The 8,206-nt window shown below is 47.3% G+C and overlaps 1 long non-coding RNA gene across 2 annotated transcripts in view; it reads right to left on the bottom strand.

The window, feature by feature from the left end:
* Nucleotides 1–610: 610 nt before the first annotated feature.
* The window catches only part of LOC307105979, a 30,314-nt gene continuing 22,718 nt past the window's right edge, over nt 611–8,206 (bottom strand). The window contains exons 1-4 of one of the 2 annotated variants that reach the window (XR_013814075.1): nt 3,892–3,974; nt 2,385–2,448; nt 1,031–1,138; nt 611–787 (exon numbers count right to left, since the gene is read on the bottom strand). This is a non-coding gene — a long non-coding RNA (uncharacterized lncRNA). Of the gene's footprint in view, nt 788–1,030; nt 1,139–2,384; nt 2,449–3,891; nt 3,975–8,206 lie in introns of those variants that run through there. The other variant, XR_013814074.1, reaches the window with a different exon arrangement.

Here is an 8,206-nt window from a genome sequence, read left to right as displayed (position 1 = left end):
ACTCAGAGGCCTGTCTGGTGCCAGCGTTCGCCAACCCCCGTAGGGGGTTGTATATGGTTCATGGTTTATGGCCTCTGTACAATGGGAGTATTCTGGAAACAGGTTCTGCAAGGCAGGACAGATAAGAATGGAGTTTATCAGCAAGCAAGAGTGTGCATCACAATGCAGGTTACTGGCACAGATTCAGAGAGCTAGACCACCCCACCCCCCAATGTCTTATTTTCCCCTTCACTGGGACCGGAGAGTGGTCAGCATTCCTGAAAAAAACTCCCAGAATGGGTCAGGGTCAGGTTCAGGTGCAGCAACCATATCAAAACTTGTCATGAGTCTGTTCTCAAAATGTGTTTTTTTTTTTTCTTTGAGTAATGGGCCCATCTAGGCTCTGAGGTGTCTGGTCTTTCACAGGCCTGTTTCATCCTCCAGTTTCCAGGGTCTGTAAGAAAACTTCTCATGTATCATTCCTCAGACAACTGTGGCTCTATTCTTATTACATGCCCTTCCCCGCTAACACCAGGGCTGGAGGTAGTGGCGCTGGGTCTCAAGGACCCAGAATCCTGGGATAAAGAGTCTGGTTCTGGAAGAGTCAGGCACACAGTACACACTCAATAAATGTGTATTTAATTCATTTTTATTTTGCTCAAAAGTTGACTTTGTTGAGACTCAAAATATAAACTGTGTATAGCATGTTGCTTCACACATTGGCCAGGAAGGTGGAGCATTCTCCTTCCGGCCAGGAGATTGGAAAGGATTCCTGTCAATGCATTTTCTGGGTCTTGTTTTTGCTGGCCTGCAAAAGAAGGTGGGCGTGTCAGACAGGGCCCAGAGCTGACAATGGGAGGAGGGTATGGGCAGCCAGTTTAGAGGGGCTGCCAGACCTCCAGGCCAATGGAGGGCCCCACTACCTTCTGGGATCTGAACTGTGCCTCCTTCAAACCATCCCCAGCCCTCCCTCTTACTCATGTGCAGCCCCCATCCCCACCCCCAGCCAGCCCCAGACCTCCCCAGATGCTAATCCCAGGCTTGCTCTGACCTTATATCAGCATAATAGGCTGATTCCGCATAATAGTACTAAGCCCACGGATAGCACAAGGGCAGCATACCCGTTTGCCAGGACATTCAGAGTTACAGAACCCGTTACCTATATGGAGGAAGAAAGAGGCAGGTCATCCACAGAAATCTGCTCTGCGCCCCACCATAAGCCAGCTGCTTATATTGGGTAGAAGGACAAAGATTACAGGGGGAAGTAGGCAAGGGTATGCCAAATGGGCAGTTTACAGGTAATATTGCTGGAGATTTGCAAAGGCCTGTGGGTATGCAAAGGCTGGGGGGTTTTCAAAGGGCTGTGGTATGCAAAGGGCTACTAGGTTGTTAATCTTTCTGTGATAATAGGCAGCTCCCTGTAGTGAGCAACTGGGGGCCTCAAGGTGGCCCTTGGCCCTCTGGGTCCTGCCACCTCATAGGTCATGGGGGGGATGGGCTGCATTTCCAGGTGAACTCCCAGCCAGGCTAGAAGGTGCCTTCTTTCATCAGAACAAAACAATCACGGTTAACAGAGCATGATTAATATCTCTTACAGCCCTAGCTGGTTTGGCTCAGTGGATAGAGTGTGGGACTGCAGACTGAAAGGTCCCAGGTTCAATTCTGGTCAAGGACACATGCCTGAGTTGTGGCCTTGATCCTCAGTGTGGGGCGTGCAGGAGGCAGCCGATCAATGATTCTCTCTCATCATTGATGTTTCTACTTCTCTCTCTCTCCATCACTCTCTGAATTCAATAAAAATATTTTTTTAAAAGAAAAGAAATAGGGCTCTAACTTAGCAGAAACTAAGTTTGTTCTGCAAGCCTAAGCTTTGCAAAAACATATTCCCCTTGAGAATATCTTACAGGAACTTCTGAGACCACAACTCTTGCACAGCCCTGATACAGGGTCAACAGAAGCCGCCTGCCGCCCAGCCCAGATACTAGTGTCACCCGAAGCCACCTGCAGCTCTCCCTGAGCACATAAAAAGCCAGCGCCCTCCCCCATTCGCTGCTGACTTCTTTCTCAGACTCAGCCTCTCTGCACCCAGAGGCCTTGAATAAATATAATTTTGACTACACTGAGCCCTGAGTGGGTTCTGTGCGACCCTGGCCCAACTCGGAACCTTTCAACCCCCAATGTTCTATTTCTGCCCCTATCACCTGCGTCCTCTGAGAATTCCTGGCCTGTGGCTTGAGATGCCCCACCCCATGTGTCCTGGAGCCTTAGCCCAGGGGGAAGCACTGGGCCCCCTTATAGGCCCTCAGTTGTCCTGGGTGCACCCTCTCAGTGGGGGAAATGACCAGAGTCCTGTGTTTGTCCCAGTAACTGGTGGCTGGGCATGGCCAGGCCTGGCTGAATCTCACCAAATTGAAGGAGAATGTGGAACTTTCTTTTTCCGCCATCTTCTCAAAAAATCAGAGCTCACACCTGTGGGGAGAACACCCCAAGTCACCTTCCCACACACTTCAATTCCCCGAGAGCCTCTGGGATCTGCTCCTCCAAGGCGGAAGCCAGGTCCCAACCTCACAGGGATCCTGCCTAGAGGGGACCACCTGGCCAACAAGAGACCTGAGGGTTAATTGCCCTGGACCAGGGCCATTCTCTGGGGGTGGGGGGTTGTCTGTGGAGTCCCAGGGCCCCGACTTTGCCTTGGGCTCAGGAGTCTCCTCTGCAGGCCTGGGGGAAGAGCTCACCTACCCTCCCCCCATTGCCTCTAGGCTCCCCAGCCTGGGTGGGGCTTCCTGTTGTAGGAGACCTGGCCCTAGGGTACATCTTCATAGAAAAGAAACAGCATGTGGCCAGAGCAAACAGGATGTGGGAGGGGAGGTGGGGAGAGGATATGACAGCTGAGCTCCTGGCTTGGTAGCACATTTTCCAGGAAGATTCTCTAGACAAAGGGAGGTGGGGACCACTAGAAAAGGCCTCAGCCCTTAAAAAAACAAAACAAAACAAAAAAACAATAGGACACAATAAGACCTAGGGCTATGGGATAGTATGTAAACTCCATATACTCAGCCAAAGAGGAACTGGATGAGGGACTCTCACACAATAGGATAAACATTGCCTGTGCCAGCTAATTCAGGGGTGCCTGCACCAACAGACACCCGCTCTGGAGAAAGTTTTAAAGTCTCATTTTCGCCAGACTTCTGTCTCCGAGTCCGTTATTTGAATTCAGACAGGTGAGCCTTTCTCACACCGTCTCCCTACCCACCTTGGGAAACTGCTTTTTGAGGGAGCTCCTGTGAACACCAGCCCAGCTCTGCCCACCTCCTGCCCATCCTCTTCGCACCCTCCGGCTGTACCCCCCACACCTTGTAAACCCAGGCTTGGCTCCTGGGTCCCTGGGCCCCGCTCCTCTGCTCCCTGGGTCACATGGGGATACTCACCAGCAGCCCCGACCCCCTTCCCTGTCCACCAGGTATTTCATTTGGCTGCTCAGAATTCCTGACACCCCTCCTCCCCCAGCTCACCGCTCCCAGCAGGACACATGGGTCCTAAGAACCTGCCATGGGACAAATCTGGGGAGGACCTGAGGGGGGTGGTCATCTGACAGGTGATAGTGGGGTGAGTGGGTACAGAGAAAGGGACAGCTGGGGTCCTTGACCCACTGGCACTCCCTGCCCAACTCCCCCACACACATCCGAAGGCACACATTCCAAGGCCAGGCTCTCAAACTTTGTCCTCAGTCGCCCCTTCTGGAAGGAAGATCTGAGTCCTGCATGCAAATCACTTCCCTGCTGTATCTAGGCCTCCCTGGCTGAGGACCCCATTCCCTGAGGCTAAGCCGATAACGAACCCCTTGTTGGACTCCCACATCTTGGTGAGGCAGCTGTCCTACCCTGGTGCCCCTGCCCCTCACCCTGCTCTTACCTTCAGAAAGAGACCAACCGCTCTCCTCCTGCTCTAGCGGATCCAGACTCAGAAACAGCTGGACATTTAGTGCCAGGGTGTGGTAGGAAGTGAGGTCAAAGATTCCATAATTCTGAATCATTGAAGAGGACTGTGATTGGGTGTGTGAGGGGGCGTGTGTGTGTGTGTGTGTGTGTGTGTGTGTGTGTATGATAGAAAGACTGCTTTTACTTAACAGTTTACTTTTTATATTTATCTTCTTTGTGAAATGTTTACAGGATCTACTTTTCATCTGTTTGATAAACTGCAAAGACCTACACATGCAAAATTAAGGAGACTTCTTTTTGCCATTTTAACTATATTTAAGTGTGTGGTGTATAATTCAGTGGCACTAGTTACATTCTGTCAGAGCCAGCCAGAGCCCAACCGGGGCTCTGGAGCTCTGTGTTGTTCTGAGTCCATATAATTCTTCTAAATTCTTCCCGACTACGCCAGGGCAGGTTCCAGAACTGTTGGGAACGTAGTCCAAGTTCCTCCTTTATCCTCTGCTCATTAGTTACAGGTGGTGGGTCCGAGCCCCTCTGCCTAGGGACCGGACCTTCTTGGACGCCGGGTCTTAGACGGAGAAGCCATGAGAGGTTATGAGCATATTGCAGAAGCCAGCAGCCATATAGCCGTCAGACAAAACAGTTCTTCACAGCAAAGTTCAAACAGGCAGGCAGCCGGACAGCGGCTGGTTAACATGCACATCTCTCCCACAAAGCAGCATTAGTCTCTGTCCTCACAGCTATTATCTGAGCAGCCGCACGCTGCCTCCTACACTCACTGCCTCACATCGTAGCGGTCGGTACCTAAGCTCTCAGCCTCGGCAGCTTCTCCTGTCTCCCCTGCCCAGCACACTGGCTGTTCTCTGTAGCCTCACATAGTAACTACCTCTGAGCTTCCCTCCCAGCACACTGGCTGGTTAACCTGGTGGCCATATCTGAGCTCTCTATGAGCTCTCAGCCTTACATCGTGGCAGTACCAGCTCTCAGCTCCGTCTGAGCTCTCTAGCCTTTTCCCTTCCGAGCCTTCTCTTTCTCCCACTAGCTGGTCGGTGTGGACGAAAGGAGCCACATGCTAACCTGACAAGCTCAGGGGAGGCCTGCGTGGCAGTCTTGCAAACTCAGAGACCTGGAATAACCACAAAGGATGGTTTGAAAATTAAATATTTAACTACAAACAGGTTATAGTGGGTAGTCATGTCCTAGTCCGATATCTTCTCTGACAAAGATCAACTTAGATCTTCTTTACTGAGCCCATTTGCCTTTTTGCCTCTAAGATAACATATCTGTGAGATGTCTGTGAGATGTCTGGGTAACTTGTAACTTCCTTTACCCCGGACCCCTCAGGGCACAACAATGGCACCGGGACATTCCCTCATTGTTATCAAGTTAATTGTCAACTGTTAATTACGTTAAAGTATCCTGTATCCATCTCTGTAAGAGAAGCACATGTCCATCATTTCGCTTTTCACCCTATCCCAGAGGTTTCCCCGCTTTGCTTTGTCCCACCTCCCTAATCTGTCACCAATGGATTTCATGTAACTCACCTACGTCCCTTTCCTTTGATTTCAATGTATAAATATAGATGTAACCCTGCAGTCTACGGAGCATTATCTCAATTCATTGAGGTTTTGCTTCCCGGCATATGTCGACAGTTTGGCTCAAATAAACTCACAAAATTCTTTACAGGTTTCAATGTTGTTTTTTTTTCGTTAACATTACTTGGCGTAGTCGTGGCAGGATTCCAAAGAAAACTCACCCGGGATCATCCCTTGGACATGGACTTGGAGCTAGGATCCAGCAAAGGGCCCGTTGAAGCCCACCGGTCCTCCGCCCATTGGGTGAACGTGGGTGAGTCGTCTCTTGGATCCAGGACCTTCCCTTTGGTAGAGGGTCTGACTTTATTTGAGCTGTGTTTTAAAATCCTCGAGGTGGAACCAGGGTTGACAGAACCCAGGTTAAGGGTTGGCAGAACCCAGGCTAAGGCGGGACTGGAGGAAAAAAATGGGTGGCTGGTTTTGATTTTGGCTTTTTTAATTGGAATTGCTGAGAGTCTGAGCAAAAATAACCTTCGCCGTATAAATGAGCTGAACTCATTCAGCTCCGAAGATAAAGGGGCAACACTTGTTATTTTTAAAGAATAGTCCGATTCTGAGGTGTTCTTAGGTGACTAAGAATTTTGTGGAAGTGTCAGAAATGCAGGAGCCCCATCTGGAAGTTCCGACGCAACTGTAATTAACTAAATGGCTTTTCTAGGGGGCCACCATAAAGACTTGGTCTGCCCGGGCCCCAAAACTTTTTGTGGTTTTAGACAGCCGGGAGAGAAACTGAGGCCACATTTGACCCACTACATAACATATCTAAAGTTTGCTCAGACTACAGATATCCAAAAATAAAAAAAATTTAACATGGGAAATTGTGCCTCCAAGGCTAGAAACTCCCAAGACCCCAGCCCTCATTTAATACTCCTGATAAGAAGCCTTTACTTGCAAGTACTTAACAAATAATGAGTAAACTTAACTAGAAAATATTAACTGAGGAATGGCCAGAAAAAAAAAAAAAGGCAGTTTGTTTGGTGACCTATGTTAATATTTTGCATGCAGGAATTTAAAAAATGCCGGCTCTGAAATTAAAGTGAATGAGTATATGGGAAGCGTATCTTGATTTGGAAACTAGAAGCTTCTAAGAAAAAAAATTTTCTTCCAATAAGATGGAAATTAATAAAAAAGATTTTCAGAGACTGTTTCAGAACTATTTTGAAGTTAACAAATGTCTACATCCATTTTTGAATAGTCCTTTGGGAATGTACTGAAATTCTAGAGACGGGCAGTGCCCGAACCGGGGACAAAAGACACTGCTTTGGAAATGTTTAATGCTGGACATTCTCTGGTGTAAATTCTTAGTGTGTTTTCTGTGCGCCTGTATAAGAGTGTTGATGTTTTTGTGTCTCTTTGTTGTTGTTTAATTTGTTGAAAGGAGAGGCAAGTCCCGCTTTGGGGAAGCCTAGTTGTGTGTGGTGGGGTTGAAAGCGTGAGAGAGATTGCAAGAACGTCCCAGCAGCTGCCAAGAATTCTTATTAATCTTGGGGGCTCTTCTTGCTCTCCCTCTCAGGGTTCAGCCTCCAGAAACAGCTAGTGAGATTTGTGTCTGTTTGTCTGAAATATAATTGTGGCAGTCTATCTTTTAGGGATTTCGGTTTGCTCTTTCCTTATTTGTTGTGAGAATAAACAAATCATCTTCTCTGTCAAAGAATAGTTTAGACAGCCTCCATTTTGGACTGTGACTTGGCAGCCGCCATGTTGGCCGCATGGCTTGCTGCTCCCCTTGAAAGAGCAAGGGCCAACCCCTCCCTTTGAATTAGCCAATCGGGAAAGACCATGTGCCTGAGCTCCAATCAAGAGCAAGGACAGGTCACGTGCATCGTTAAGGCACTCTGCTTCAGAAAGAAACTTGCAAAGATTCTCAGCTAAGTTCAAACAGGAAACTTTAGGAGGGTAGCATGTGTCCAGCCAGGGACACTGGCAAGCCAAGGGTCATGATTCCCTGTGGGGGCGTCTGCCAGTGATACTCTGGGTATTTGCGTTTCACATATTGGGAGTTTATGTATTATTTTCAATGCTCAATACACTGCTTGCAATAAGCCATGTGCCTCATTTTAAACTCTTACATATTATTCTTTATATGTTGAAATTATAATTGAATCTAAAGGTATACAAATTTTATATTATTCTCTATGTCATTTTACAGGGATTATTACTTACCAAGAAGTTGTTGTCTTGGAATGTTATATTTTATAGAAAAGCAAAGTTTTTATCAAATCTATAACCATGCCACTTTTAAATTTTTGTCATTTGTGGACAGCTTTATTCTGATGCATTTGTAGGTATATATGTCTAGAAAAATCCATGAAAAGGACTCAGATTTACTCTAACTTGCAGGCTTCTAAGCAGGTCATATTTTGAACTGGATGAAGATTTATAGAACTTCAAGGAATAAATAAACAAAAACAACTATGGGACTAAGTGAATTGAAGATAATTATTCTTATGATTCTATTTAAAATATTGTTGACTCTTAAATCTCTTGTTTCCTGAATATAGGGAAAAGTAAAGAGCAGACATTCTGCATTATAGGAACTAACAAATTGGTAACAGATTCATTTCACAGTGCTCTCCCGGGAGACGAAGCGTTCAAAGATCATGGCTTACAACCAGGAGATTTGCTGTCTTGGAAAAGACACCAAATAAAAAACTCTCCAACCTCATTGGAGGGGACCTTACCAGGTATTACTAA

Source organism: Cnephaeus nilssonii (genome assembly GCF_951640355.1).
Source record: "Cnephaeus nilssonii genome assembly, chromosome: 2".
Classification (NCBI taxonomy): Eukaryota; Metazoa; Chordata; class Mammalia; order Chiroptera; family Vespertilionidae; genus Cnephaeus; species Cnephaeus nilssonii.
The sequence above is the reverse complement of the archived record's forward strand: the minus strand, read 5'-3'. Positions and strand labels throughout refer to the sequence as shown.